Raw genomic sequence first — 14387 nt, 5'->3', positions numbered from 1 at the left:
GCTTATACATTTTTACGTTGTTTATATGATTGTTTCACCATTTTAATTCCCAAACAAACCTTTGTAACACAAACCTTTTGTAAGTAGGGAACCTCCCGGGATATTGCTTACTGACACTAGGAAGAATTTATTCGTGATTAAGATTTTTTTTCAATTTTTATTGGAGTATAGTTGATTTAAAATGTTGTATTAGTTTCAGGTGTACAGCAAAGTGAATCAGTTATACATGTACATATATCCATTCTTTTTTTTTTTATTCTTTTCCCATATAAGCATTACAGAGTATTGAGTAGAGTTCCCTGTGCTAACACTTATTAGTTATCTATATTATATATAGTAGTGTGTATATGTCAGTCCCAATCTCCCAATTTATCCCTCTCCCTGCCCTTATCCCCTAATAACCATAAGTTTGTTTTCTACATCCGTGACTCTAACTCTGTTTTGTAAATAAGTTCATTTATACCCTGTTTTTTAGATTCCACAATTAAGCTATATCATATGATATTTATCTTTCTGTGTCTGACTTACTTCACTCAGTATAACAATCTCTAGGTCCATCCATGTTGCTGCAAATGGCATTATTTTGTTCTTTTTATGGTTGAGTAATATTCCATTCTATATATGTATCACATCTTCTTCATCCATTCTTCCATTGATGGACATTTAGGTTGCTTCCATGTCCTGGCTACTGTAAAGAGTGCTGCAATGAACACTGGGGTGCATGTATCATTTTGAATTATGGTTTTCCACCAACAGTATATGAGGGTTCCCTTTTCTCCACACCCTCTCCAGCATTTACTGTTTGTAGATTTTTTTTTTTTTTTTTTTTTTTTTTGCGGTATGCGGGCCTCTCACTGTTGTGGCCTCTCCCGTTGCGGAGCACAGGCTCCGGACGCGCAGGCCCAGCGGCCATGGCTCACGGGCCCAGCCGCTCCGCGGCATATGGGATCCTCCCAGACCGGGGCACGAACCCGTATCCCCTGCATCGGCAGGCGGACTCTCAACCACTGCGCCACCAGGGAGGCCCTGTTTGTAGATTTTTTGATGATGGCCATTCTGACTGGTGTGAGGTGATACCTCATTGCAGTTTTGATTTGCATCTCTCTAATAATTAGTGATGTTGAGCATTTTTTCATGTGCTTTTTGGTCATCTATATGTCTTCTTTATAAAAATGTCTATTTAGATCTTCTGCCCATTTTTTGATTGGGTTCTTTGTTTTTTTGATATTGACCTGCATGAGCTGTTTGTATATTTTGGAGATTAATCCCTTGTCGATTGCTTCGTTTGCAAATATTTTCTCCCATTCTTAGGGTTGTCTTTTTGTTTTCTTTATTGTTTCCCTTGCTGTGCAAAAGCTTTTAAGTTTAATTATATCCTATTTGTTTATTTTTGTTATAATTTTCATTACTCTATGAGGTGGATCAAAAAAGATCTTGCTGCAATTCATGTCAAAGAGTGTTCTGCCTGTATTTTCCTCTAAGAGTTATATAGTGTCTGGCCTTACATTTAGGTCTTTAATTCATTGAGTTTATTTTTGTGTATGGTGTTAGGGAGTGTTCTAATTTTATTCTTTTACATGTAGCTGTCTGGTTTTCCCAGCATCACTTATTGAAGAGACTGTCTTTTCTCCATTGTATATCCTTGCCTCCTTTGTCATAGATTAGTTGACCATATGTGCGTGGGTTTATCTCTGGGCTTTCTATCCTGTTCCATTGACCTATATTTCTGTTTTGGTGCCACTACCATATTGTCTTGATTAATGTAGCTTTGTAGTATAGTCTGAAGTCAGGGAGCCTGATTCCTCCAGCTCCGTTTTTCTTCCTCAAGATTGCTTTGGCTATTCGGGGTCTTTTGTGTTTCCATACAAATTGTGAAATTTTTTGTTCTAATTCTGTAAAAAATGACACTGGCAATTTGATAGCAATTGCACTGAATCTGTAGATTGTTTTGGGTAGTATAGTCATTTTCACAATATTGATTCTTCCAATCCAAGAACATGGTATGTCTCTCTATCTGTGTCATCTTTGATTTCTTTCATCAGTATCTTACAGTGTTCTGAGTACAGGTCTTTTGCCTCCTTAGGTAGGTTTATTCCTAGGTATTTTATTCTTTTTGTTGTGATGGTAAATGAGATTGTTTCCTTAATTTCTCTTTCTGATCTTTCATTGTTGGTGTATAGGAATGCAAGAGATTTCTGTGCATTAATTTTTTATCCTGCAACTTTACCAGATTCATTGATGAGATCTAGTAGTTTTTTGGTAGCATCTTTAGGATTTTCTATGTATAGTATCATGTCATCTGCAAACAGTGATAGTTTTACTTCTTTCCCAATTTGGATTCCTTTCATTTCTTTTTCTTCTCTGATTGTCATGGCTAGGACTTCCAAAACTATATTGAACAATAGTGGCAAGAGTGGACATCCTTGTCTTGTTCCTGGTCTTACAGGAAATGGTTTCAGTTTTTCACCATTGAGAATGATGTTTGCTGTGGATTTGTCATATATGGCCTTTATTATGTTGAGGTAGCTTCCCTCTATGCCCACTTTCTGGAGAGTTTTTATCGTAAATGGATGTTAAAGTTTGTCAAAAGCTTTTTCTGCATCTATTAAGATGATCATATGGTTTTTATTCTTCAATTTGTTAATATGGTGTATCACATTGATTGATTTGCATATATTGAAGACTCCTTGCATCGCTGGGATAAATCCCACTTGAGCGTGCTGTATGATCCTTTTAATATGTTGGTGGATTCTGTCTGCCAGTACTTTGTTGAGGATTTCTGCATCTATGTTCATCAGTAATACTGGCCTGTAATTTTCTTTTTCTGGGATATCTTTGTCTGGTTTGGGTATCAGAGTGATGGTGGCCTTGTAGAATGAGCTTGGGAGTGTTCCTTCCTCTGCAATATTTTGGGAGAGTTTGAGAAAGACAGGTGTTAGCTCGTCTCTAAATGTTTGACAGAATTCACCTGTGAAGCCATCTGGTCCTGGACTTTTGTTGGAAGATTTTTAATCACAGTTTCAATTTCATTACTTGTGATCAGTCTGTTCACATTTTCTATTTCTTCCTGTTTCAGTCTTGGAAGTTTGTACCTTTCTAAGAATTTTTCCATTTCTTCCAGGTCGTCCATTTTATTGGCATATAGCTGCTTGTAGTAGTCTCCTATGATCCTTTGTAGCTCTGTGGTGTCAGTTGTAACTTCTCCTTTTTCATTTCTAATTTTATTAATTTGACAAATCTTTATTAAGATTTTGATATGCCAAGACTTGACTCTGAGTTTAAGCACCCAATACTCTCGGAACCACTCTTTCACCTCATGGGAAACCTGGTGTTCCTGTTCCATGCCCATGTTTCTTCCTGTTTCACCATGTACTTCAGTGTGAAGATAAAACGAAGCACTGCTTCTGTATTCAGGTACTTGCATTATAAATTTTAGCTCTAATATGAAATAAAAAGTTGCACTTCCTGTTAAGGTAATTCCCAGCTTTAGTAAAAAGATCCAGATGATCTTTCAAACTAAGGAAGTCTTCTAGAACCATCTAAATTAGCATTAAATTGTTCTACAAGGTGAGTGAGACATGATTCTAGCTCCAGTGTTTCTGGAAAATGTTTTAACTCAGTGTAGTATTTTGGGTTTTGAAGTCTTTTGATACCTATAATTTATCAGAAATGTTTATTTTTCTCTTTGGGTATTGTTAAAAGTACTTTTTGCATTTTAATTGTTACTTCACCATACACAAAGATACTTTTCTATGCAATGTGCCTTTTATTTTAAAATGAAACGAGTGAGAAGATAACCTTCATTTAACAGTAATTCACTTTACAGAAAATTTTCCTAAACTATATATATTTTTTCTTAAGATATATCTATATCTTGTCTTTACGTTGCTTACAGCTTGGCTATATCACATATGTTCATGAACATATCTACGTTTATCATACATTTATCTAGTTTTATTACAATTAATCCATTTTCCCCCTGGATATGTTTCTAATCTTTTTAGGAACTCTAAGATTTCTCTCATGTCTTTAAGTGACTTTTCGCCATGCAGTTTAGTGGAAATGGCACTCTATCACTTAATCAGAAAATTACCATCTGTGTGATTTTTGCACAAAGCACTTAAAACCTCAAAGCCTCTTGTTAATCTCTAAAATGGGCATTACAATATCTACCTGAGAGGATTGCTGTGAATGAATGTAAAAGCACTTCCAAAACTGAAAAGTGTAATTTGATATAAATCAAGTATTATGACTACTAATCATCACTTGGACCCATATCATTGATTAAAATAAAAAAATTTTAAGTCATTCTTTGCCCTCTTGCTTGAGTTGGGATCTCTACTAACTTTTCACAGAACAATTGGCTATAAATGTCTAAATATCATTTCATTGCTTGAAATAATGTGACCGAGCAGTGAATGACTCCTACAAGCATGGAAATAAACAAAGCCTTAGCTCTCCCCACTCACATAACACATACTAAAGGTCTGATTTTAAGATAAAAGCCATCACCCTGGCAGATTCAACAGGTAGCTTCATTTTTTAAATTATCAGTAGAAGTACATTACAAAAAAAAGAATCAAACACAGAGTTCTTATACTGACAAGAATTTCTCTCATAAAATATTTCTCAGATATTTAAGTGACTGCATTTTCAGGTTCTGTTAGGATATTTAAATGCATGGAGTTTTGTTGGTTTAAAAAAAAGATATAGGGGTGCCTTCAACATGGCGGAGGAGTAAGGCGTGGAGATCACCTTCCTCCCCACAAATACATCAAAAATACATCTACATGTGGAACAACTCCTACAGAACACCTACTGAACGCTGGCAGAAGACCTCAGACTTCCCAAAAGGCAAGAAACTCCCCACATACCTGGGTAGGGCAAAAGAAAAAAGGAAAAACAGAGACAAAAGAATAGGGACAGGACCTGCACCTCTGGGAGGGAGCTGTAAAGGAGGAAAAGTTTCCAAGGAAGCCCCTTCACTGATGGAGACGGGGGGTGGGCAGGGGGGAAGCTTTAGAGCCACGGAGGAGAGTGCAGCAACAGGGGTGCAGAGGGCAAAGCGGAGAGATTCCTACACAGAGGATCGGTGCTGACCAGCACTCACCAGCCTGAGAGGCTTGTCTGCTCACCCACTGGGGCGGGCGGGGGCTGGGAGCTGAGGCTACGGCTTCAGAGGTCAGATCCCAGGGAGAAGACTGGGGTTGGCTGTGTGAACACAGCCTGAAGGGGGCTAGTGCGCCACAGCTGGCCGGGAAGGAGTCCGGGAAAAAGTCTGGACCTGGCTAAGAGGCAAGAGACCATTGTTTTGGGGTGCGCGAGGAGAGGGGATCCAGAGCACTGCCTAAATGAGCTCCAGAGACGGGCATGAGCCACGGCTATCAGCACGGACACCAGAGACGGGCATGAAATTCTAAAGCTGCTGCTGCCGCCACCAAGAAGCCTGTGTGCAAGCACAGGTCACTATCCACACCTCCCTCCCGGGAGCCTGTAAAGCCCGCCACTGCCAGGGTCCCGTGATCCAGGGACAACTTCCCCGGGAAAACACGTGGCGCGCCTCAGGCTGTTGCAATGTTATGCTGACCTCTGCCTCCGCAGGCTCACCCCGCATTCTGTACCCCTCCCCCACCCTGGCCTGAGTGAGACACAGCCCCTCAATCAGCGGCTCCTTTAACTCCATCCTGTCTGGACACAGAACAGACGTCCTCAGGCGACCTACACGCAGAGGTGGAACCCCAGGAGCTGTGCGAACAAAGAAGAGAAAGAGAAATCTCTCCCAGCAGCCTCAGGAGCAGTGGATTAAATCTCACAGTCAACTTCATGTACCCTGTATCTCTGGAATACCTGAATAGACAACATATCATCCCAAAATTGAAGTGGTGGACTTTTGGAGCAACTGTAGACTTGGGGTTTGCTTTCTGCATCTAATTTGTTTCTGGTTTTATGTTTATTTTAGTTTAGTATTTAGAGCTTATTATCATTGGTAGGTTTGTTTATTGATTTGGTTGCTGTCTTCCTTGTATATATTTTTTTTCCTTTTCCTCTTTTTGTGAGTGTGTATATGTATACTTCTTTGTGTGATTTTTGTCTGTATAGCTTTGCTTTTGCCATTTGTCCTAGAGTTCTGACTGTCCTTTTGTTTTGTTTTGTTTTGTTTTGTTTTAGTATAGTTTTTAGCACTTGTTATCATCAGTGGATTTATTTTTTGGTTTGGTTGCTCTCTTCTTTCTTTCTCTCTTTCTTTTTTTAAATTGCTTTTTAATTTTTTTTACTTTTAATAATTTTTCCATTTTAATTATTTTATTTTATTTTTTAAAATTTATTTTTAATTTATTTCTTTCCTTTTTTTTTCTCCCTTTTCTTCTGAGTCATGTGGCTGACAGGGTCTTGGTGCTCTGGCCAGGTGTCGGCCTGAGCCTCTGAGGTGGGAGAGCCGAGATCAGGACATTGGTCACTAGAGATCTACTGGCCCCATGTAATATCAAATGGCGAAAGCTCCCCCAGAGATCTCCATCTCAATGCTAAGACCCAGCGCCACTCAACGACCAGCAAGCTACAGTGCTGGACACCCAATGCCAAACAACTAGCAAGAGAGGAACACAACCCCACCCATTAGCAGAGAGGCTGCTTAAAATCATAGTAAGTTCCCAGACACCCCAAAACACACCACTAGACACGGTCCTGCCCACCAGAAAGACAAGATCCAGCCTCATCCACCAGAACACAGGCACCAGTCCGCTCCACCAGGATGCCTACACAACCCACTGAACCAACCTTACCCACTGGGAGCAGACACCAAAAACAATGGGAACTACGAACCTGCAGCCTGCGAAAAGGAGACCCTAAACACAGTAAGTTACACAAAATGAGAAGACAGAGAAATACACAGCAGATGAAGAAGCAAGGTAAAAACCCACCAGACAAACAAATGAAGAGGAAATAGGCAGTCTACTTGAAAAAGAATTCAGAGTAATGATAGTAAAGATGATCCAAAATCTTGGAAATAGAATGAGAAAATATAAGAAACGTTTAACAAAGAACTAGAAGAACTAAAGAGTAAACAAACAAAGATGAAAACACAATAAATTAAATTAAAAATTCTCTAGAGGGAATCAATAGCAGAATAACTGAGGTAGAAGAACAGATAAGTGACCTGGAAGATAAAATATTGGACATAATTACTGCAGAGCAGGATAAAGAAAAAAGAATGAAAACAATTGAGGACAGTCTCAGAGACCTCTGGGACAACATTAAATGCTCCATCATCAAAATTATAGGGGTCCCAGAAGAAGAAGAGAAAACTGAGAAAATATTTGAAGACATTATAGTTGAAAACTTCCCTAATATGTGTAAGGAAATAGTAAATCAAGTCCAGGAAGCTCAGAGAGTCCTATACAGGATAAATTCAAGGAGAAACACGCCAAGACACATATTAATCAAACTATCAAAAATTAAATACAAAGAAAAAATATTAAAAGCAGCAAAGGAAAAGCAACAATTAACATACAAGGGAATCCCCATAAGGTTAACAGCTGATCTTTCAGCAGAAACTCTGCAAGCCAGAAGGGAGCTGCAGGACATATTTAAAGTGATGAAAGGGAAAAACCTACAACCAAGGTTACACTACCCATCAAGAATTTCATTCAGATTCAACAGAGAAATTAAAACCTTTACAGACAAGCAAAAGTTAAGAGAATTCAGCACCATCAAACCAGCTTTACAACAAATGCTAAAGGAACTTCTCTAGGCAGGAAACACAAGAGAAGGAAAAGACTTACAATAACAAACCCAAAACAATTAAGAAAATGGTAATAGGAACATACATATTGATAACTACCTTAAATGTAAATGGAGTAAATGCTCCAACCAAAAGACAAAGACTGGCTGAATGGATACAAAAACAAGACCCATATACATGCTATCTACAAGAGACCCACTTCAGACCTAGGGACACATACAGACTGAAAGTGAGGGGATGGAAAAAGATATTCCATGCAAATGGAAATCAAAAGAAAGCTGGAGTAACAATTCTCAGACAAAATAGACTTTAAAATAAAGACTATTACAAGAGACAGAGACACTATATAACGATCAAGGGATCAATCGAAGAAGATATAACAATTGTAAATATTTATGCACCCAACATAGGAGCACCTCAATATATAAGGCAAATGCTAACAACCATAAAAAGGGAAATCAACAGTGACACAGTAATAGTAGGGGACTTAAACACCCCACTTTCACCAGTGGACAGATCATCCAAAATGAAAATAAATAAGGAAACACAAGCTTTAAAGGATACACTAAACAAGATGGACTTAATTGATATTTATAGGACATTTCATCCAAAAACAACAGAATACACTTTCTTCTCAAGTGCTCATGGAACATTCTCCAGGACAGATCATATCTTGGGTAACAAATCAAGCCTTGGTAAATTTAAGAAAACTGAAATCGTATCAAGCATCTTTTCTGACCACAACACTATGAGACTAGATATCAATTACAGGAAAAAAACTGTAAAAAATAAAAACACATGGAGGCTAAACAATACGCTACTAAATAACCAAGAGATCAATGAAGAAATCAAAGAGGAAATCAAAAAATACCTAGAAACAAATGACAATGAAAACACGACAACCCAAAGCCTATGGCATGCAGCAAAAGCAGTTCTAAGAAGGAAGTTTGTAGAAATAAAATCCTATCTCAAGAAACAAGAAAACTCTCAAACAACCTAATCTTACACCTAAAGCAATTAGAGAAGGAAGAACAAAAAACCCCAAAGTTCGTAGAGGGAAAGAAATCATAAAGATCAGATCAGAAATAAATGAAAAATAAATGAAGGAAATGATAGTAAAGATCAGTAAAACTAAAAGATGGTTCTTTGAGAAGATAAAACAGAATTGGTAAACCATTAGCCAGAAACATCAAGATAAAAAGGGACAAGACTCAAATCAATAGAATTAGAAATGAAAAGGGAGAAGTAACAACTGACACTGCAGAAATACAAAGGATCATGAGAGATTACTACAAGCAACTCTATGCCAATAAAATGGACAACCGGAAGAAACAGACAAATTGTTAGAAAAGCACAATCTTCCGAGACTGGACCAGGAAGAAATAGAAAATATAAACTGACCAATCACAAGCATTGAAATTGAAACTGTGATTAAAAATCTGCCAACAAACAAAAGCCCAGGACCAGATGGCTTCATAGGAGAATTCTATCAAACATTTAGAGAAAAGCTAACACCCATCCTTCTCAAACTCTTCCAAAATATAGCAGAGGGAGGAACACTCCCGAACTCATTCTACGAGGCCACCACCACCGTGATACCAAAACCAGACAAAGATGCCACAAAAAAAGAAAACTATAGGCCAATATCACTGATGAACATAGATGCAAAACTCCTCAACAAAATACTAGCAAACAGAATCCAACAGAACATTAAAAGGATCATACACCATGATCAAGTGGGGTTTATCCCAGGAATGCAAGGATTCTTCAATATACGCAAATCAATGTGACACACCACATTAACAAATTGAAGGAGAAAAACCATATGATCATCTCAATAGGTGCAGAAAAAGCTTTTGACAAAATTCAACACCCATTTATGATAAAACCCCCCAGAAAGTAGGCATAGAGGGAACCTACCTCAACATAATAAAGGCCATATATGACAAACCCACGGCCAACATCATTCTCAATGGTGAAAAACTGAAACCATTTCCACTACGATCAGAAACAAGAAAAGGTTGCCCACTCTCACCACTATTATTCAACATAGTTTTAGAAGTTTTAGCCACAGCAATCACAGCAACCATACATACAGAATCCTAAAGATGCTACCAGAAAACTACTAGAGCTAATCAATGAATTTGATAAAGTAGCAGGATACAAACTTAATGCACAGAAATCTCTTGCATTCCTATACACTAATGATGAAAAATCTGAAAGAGAAATTAAGGAAACACTCCCATTTACCACTGCAACAAAAAGAATAAAATACCTAGGAATAAACCTACCTAAGGAGACAAAAGACCTGTATGCAGAAAACTATAAGACCCTGATGAAAGAAATTAAAGATGATACAAACAGGTGGAGAGATATACCATGTTCTTGGATTGGAAGAATCAGCATTGTGAAAATGACTAAAGTATCCAAAGCAATCTACAGATTCAGTGCAATTCCTATCAAACTAGCAATAGTATTTTTCACAGAACTAGAACAAAAAATTGCACAATTTGTATGGAAATACAAAAGACCCCACCCAAAGCAATCTTGAGAAAGATAAATGGAGCTGGAGGAATCAGGCTCCTGGATTTCAGACTATATTACAAAGCTACAGTAATCAAAACAGTATGGTAGTGGCACAAAAACAGAAAAATAGATCAATGGAACAGGATAGAAAGCCCAGAGATAAAGCCACGTACATAGGGTCCCCTTATCTTTGATAAAGGAGGCAAGAATATACAATGGAGAAAAGACAGCCTCTTCAATAAGTGGTGCTGGGAAAACTGGACAGGTACATGTAAAAGAATGAAATTAGAACACTTCCTAACACCATAGACAAAAATAAACTCAAAATGGATTAAAGACCTAAATGTAAGACCAGACACTATCAAACTCTTAGAGGAAAACACAGGCAGAACACTCTATGACATAAATCACAGCAAGATCCTTTTTGACCCACCTCCTAGAGAAAGGGGAATAAAGACAAGAATAAACAAATGGGACCTAATGAAACTTAAAGCTTTTGCACTGCAAAGGAAACCATAAACAAGACTGAAAGACAACCCTCAGAATGGGAGATAATATATGCAAACGAAGCAACTGGCAAAGGATTAATCTCCAAAATATAGAAGCAGCTCATGCAGTTCAATACCAAAAAAACAAACAACCCAATCCAAAAATGGGCAGAAGACCTAAATAGACATTTCTCCAAAGAAGATATACAGGTTGCCAACAAACACATGAAAGGATGCTCAACACCACTCATCATTAGAGAAATGCAAGTCAAAACTACAATGAGGTATCACCTCACACCAATCAGAATGGCCATCATCAAAAAATCTACAAACAATAAATGCTCGAGAGGGTATGGAGAAAAGGGAACCCTCTTGCACTCTTGGTGGGAATGTAAATTGATACAGCCACTATGGAGAACAGTATTGAGGTTCCTTAAAAAACTAAAAATAGAACTGCCATATGACCCAGCAATCCCACTACTGGGCATATACCTTGAGGAAACCATAATTCAAAAAGAGTCATGTACCACAATGTTCAATGCAGCACTATTTACAATAGCCAGGACATGGAAGCAACCTAAGTGTCCATCAACAGATGAAGATGTGGCACGTATATACAATGGAGTATTATTCAGCCATAAAAAGAAACGAAATTGAGTTTTTGTAATGACGTGGATGGACCTAGAGTCTGTCACACAGAGTGAAGTAAGTCAGAAAGAGAAAAACAAATACTGTATGCTAACACATATATATGGAATCTAAAAAAAAAAAAAAAAGGTTCTGAAGAACCTAGGGGCAGGACAGGAATAAAGACGCAGATGTAGAGAATGGACTCAAGGACACGGGGAGGGGGAAAGGTAGCCGGGATGAAGTGAGAGAGTGGCATGGACATATATACACCTCTAAATGTAAAAGAGATAGCTAGTGGGAAGCAGCCGCATAGCACATGGAGATCAGCTCGGTGCTTTGTGTCCACCCAGAGGGGTGGGATAGGGAGGGTGGGAGGGAGACGCAAGAAAGAGGAGAAATGGGGATAAATGTATATGTATAGCTGATTCACTTTGTTATACAGCAGAAACTAACACACCATTGTCAAGCAATTATACTCCAATAAAGATGTGAAAAAAAATGGGCTCCTTACTGACAGATATCATTATGGTAAACAAGGTATTTGGAAAGGCCAACAATAATGGTGCTGGCAGAAGCACTGGAGGAAGAAAAAGCAATCCCATACCTGGAATAAATGCTTACTCCACAGAGCGCAAATCCCTCGCCACTCCATGATGGAAGGGCTCCATGTAACCCATCCGCCACCAAGTGGCAGGCTGGTCTCCTTCGGTGTACTGGGTACTTGCGCTGGGAGCTCAGTGTTGGTCTTTGCTGTTGGAAGGCTGGGTGCTCAGCAGCCAGATCAACCTTGACAAGAACTCCATGTTGATGAAGTCACACATATCATCCATGCCTACTGCTGAAGGCTCTTCATTTGTGTTGAACAAGCAAGCGCTGGGCTAGCTGGGGAAAAGCCCGACTGACATCTACAGAAGTTTTCTTGCACACCTGCTTCTCAAGTCTCCTCAGCAGGGGGTACCTTTGATGAATATTCACAAGGGGACCCATTACACTCATACTCTTTGTCCATTCCAAGTGATCACCCGCATCCTTTTCCCCAGACCTCCTTATCATCAACCCTCTGATCTTGCTCTTTCCAAATCTCTGAATATCCAGGTAAATTGCTAACTACTGGTACTGTCCAGGCCACTAGCTTTTTCTCCTTCCAAGTGGCAACTAAATATAGTTCCACCTGCTCAAAGTTCCACCCACTGGGAAGATTTTCCTTTTTCCCAGTATCTTTTAGGGCTACCTCCCTGAAGAGCTGTCGGAATATATCAGTCTACTTCCAATTAATGCCAGTGTATTGTGCTTCAACTGAATTTTTCTTTCTAAGTCACCTGTTCACAAGGAACTCCCCATGAGATCAGGGATGTGGGTTGATAGAGTGGGAGTGAGTGCCATGGGGGTCTCACATATCTGCTCATGTAATACACCTGTGGGCTGCCATCTATTTCAGTACTAGAAACTCCAGGACCAGTTTACCACCACTAAAGATCTCTGGTGAGCAAACCTTTCTGACTACTGCTCTGACCCTGCTGCCCTTTGTTTTGGAGGGGCGGGTGGAGTTAAGTGTTGCCACATGGACGTTGCCACTCTGGGAGCCATAATCCCCATTGAAATCAGGTAGTTTTTCAATGGCAACATCTCCCATTGACATTCCCCAGGCACAGTGGGCAGCCAATACAGAGCTTTTCAAAGATGAAACTATATTTCTGAATGCCTGGTGAAGGAGGGTCCTTTGGATATTCTTGGGGGGCATGGTTAGAAAGTGAAGGAATAGGTTGCATATGATTAATCTACTCTAATATTCCTGACTCCTTAAGTATTTTTGATTTCTTCATCTGTATTACTTGGCATCACAATTTCATTTAATGTGGGCCACCACTGAGCCCAGCTTATAGTAAGCCAACTAAACAAACTCTTAGAACCATTCCCAGCTGCTGGAGCCAGCACACTGAGTACATCATCTAAACTATGTTCCGTTTTTCATGTCACCTTTAGAAGCATATCCATGCACTTTTCTTGGGTTTCTGCTGATAAAAATTAGCGAAATCTTATAATTCTTTCATTATGTAAACTATATCCTCTGGATCAGATCTTGTCTGTATCCTCTTGCGGCATTCTAGCATCTGATTCTAGTTCTAGGAATGAAGACAAGAGGGAGGAATGGGGTGTTTGGAAATTTCAGCACATCCTTGCAAGGTGACTAATTCAGGCTCTTCAAGCTTGGCTGTACCAGACTTATCCAACAAGGATGGAAGGACTGTGGTGACTCAGCAGAATTTGGGAGGGCAATGGACTCATTCAAATCCACCCAAATTCCCAGGTCCTCATTCTTTCCCAGTCAATAGCCTCAATGTTCCTAGAAGAGACCTGGTGAGGCTGCAAATTAAAGTTATATAGAAATTCGGCTACCTGCAGCACTGGACTCTGTAGCTAATTTCTGCTCCATCAGCCCTGAGACTACATGAAGTAAGAGGATCTTCTGAGGCAGTCATAAAAGCTTGTGTCCTCTGACCATGCTTGAGCTTGTCAGAGCTTTCTTTCTTTAAGCTCTTTTGGACAGTTCAGGGGCTTCAAAAAGTCAGAAAACATGTCATTGCTACTGCCATTGCCTCTGAAACAACCACCCCACACCCACGAAGCTGGAAAATGGACTCCTGCAAATGGCCACTACAGTTGGAGATTTCTTGTCATCTCAAAGGGCCACAGAAAGATGTCTCTGCCTCCTATCTGCCTTCTAAACCTCCCACCGGTGCTTCATATTTGGGGAACTTCAATCAAGGAAAATATAGTGTTTAGCCATTGATAACCTGCAATACGGGGGTGGGGGGTGTGTGTGCAGAAGAGACGTGGGAAAGGATGCCTGGAGCCAATGGTCAATACGTAATGTGTACATGAAGTCCATCTTGGAACTGCCTCTCTCCCTCACCCTCACTAGGATGTTGAGGTACAGGATCCTGGTTCTAATTCTAGCTCCCCTGCTCACCAGCTGTTACTTCTCTGTGCCTCAGGCCTCA

Source organism: Mesoplodon densirostris, chromosome 14, assembly GCF_025265405.1.
Source record: "Mesoplodon densirostris isolate mMesDen1 chromosome 14, mMesDen1 primary haplotype, whole genome shotgun sequence".
NCBI lineage: Eukaryota > Metazoa > Chordata > Mammalia > Artiodactyla > Ziphiidae > Mesoplodon > Mesoplodon densirostris.
This window is presented reverse-complemented; position numbering follows the sequence as displayed.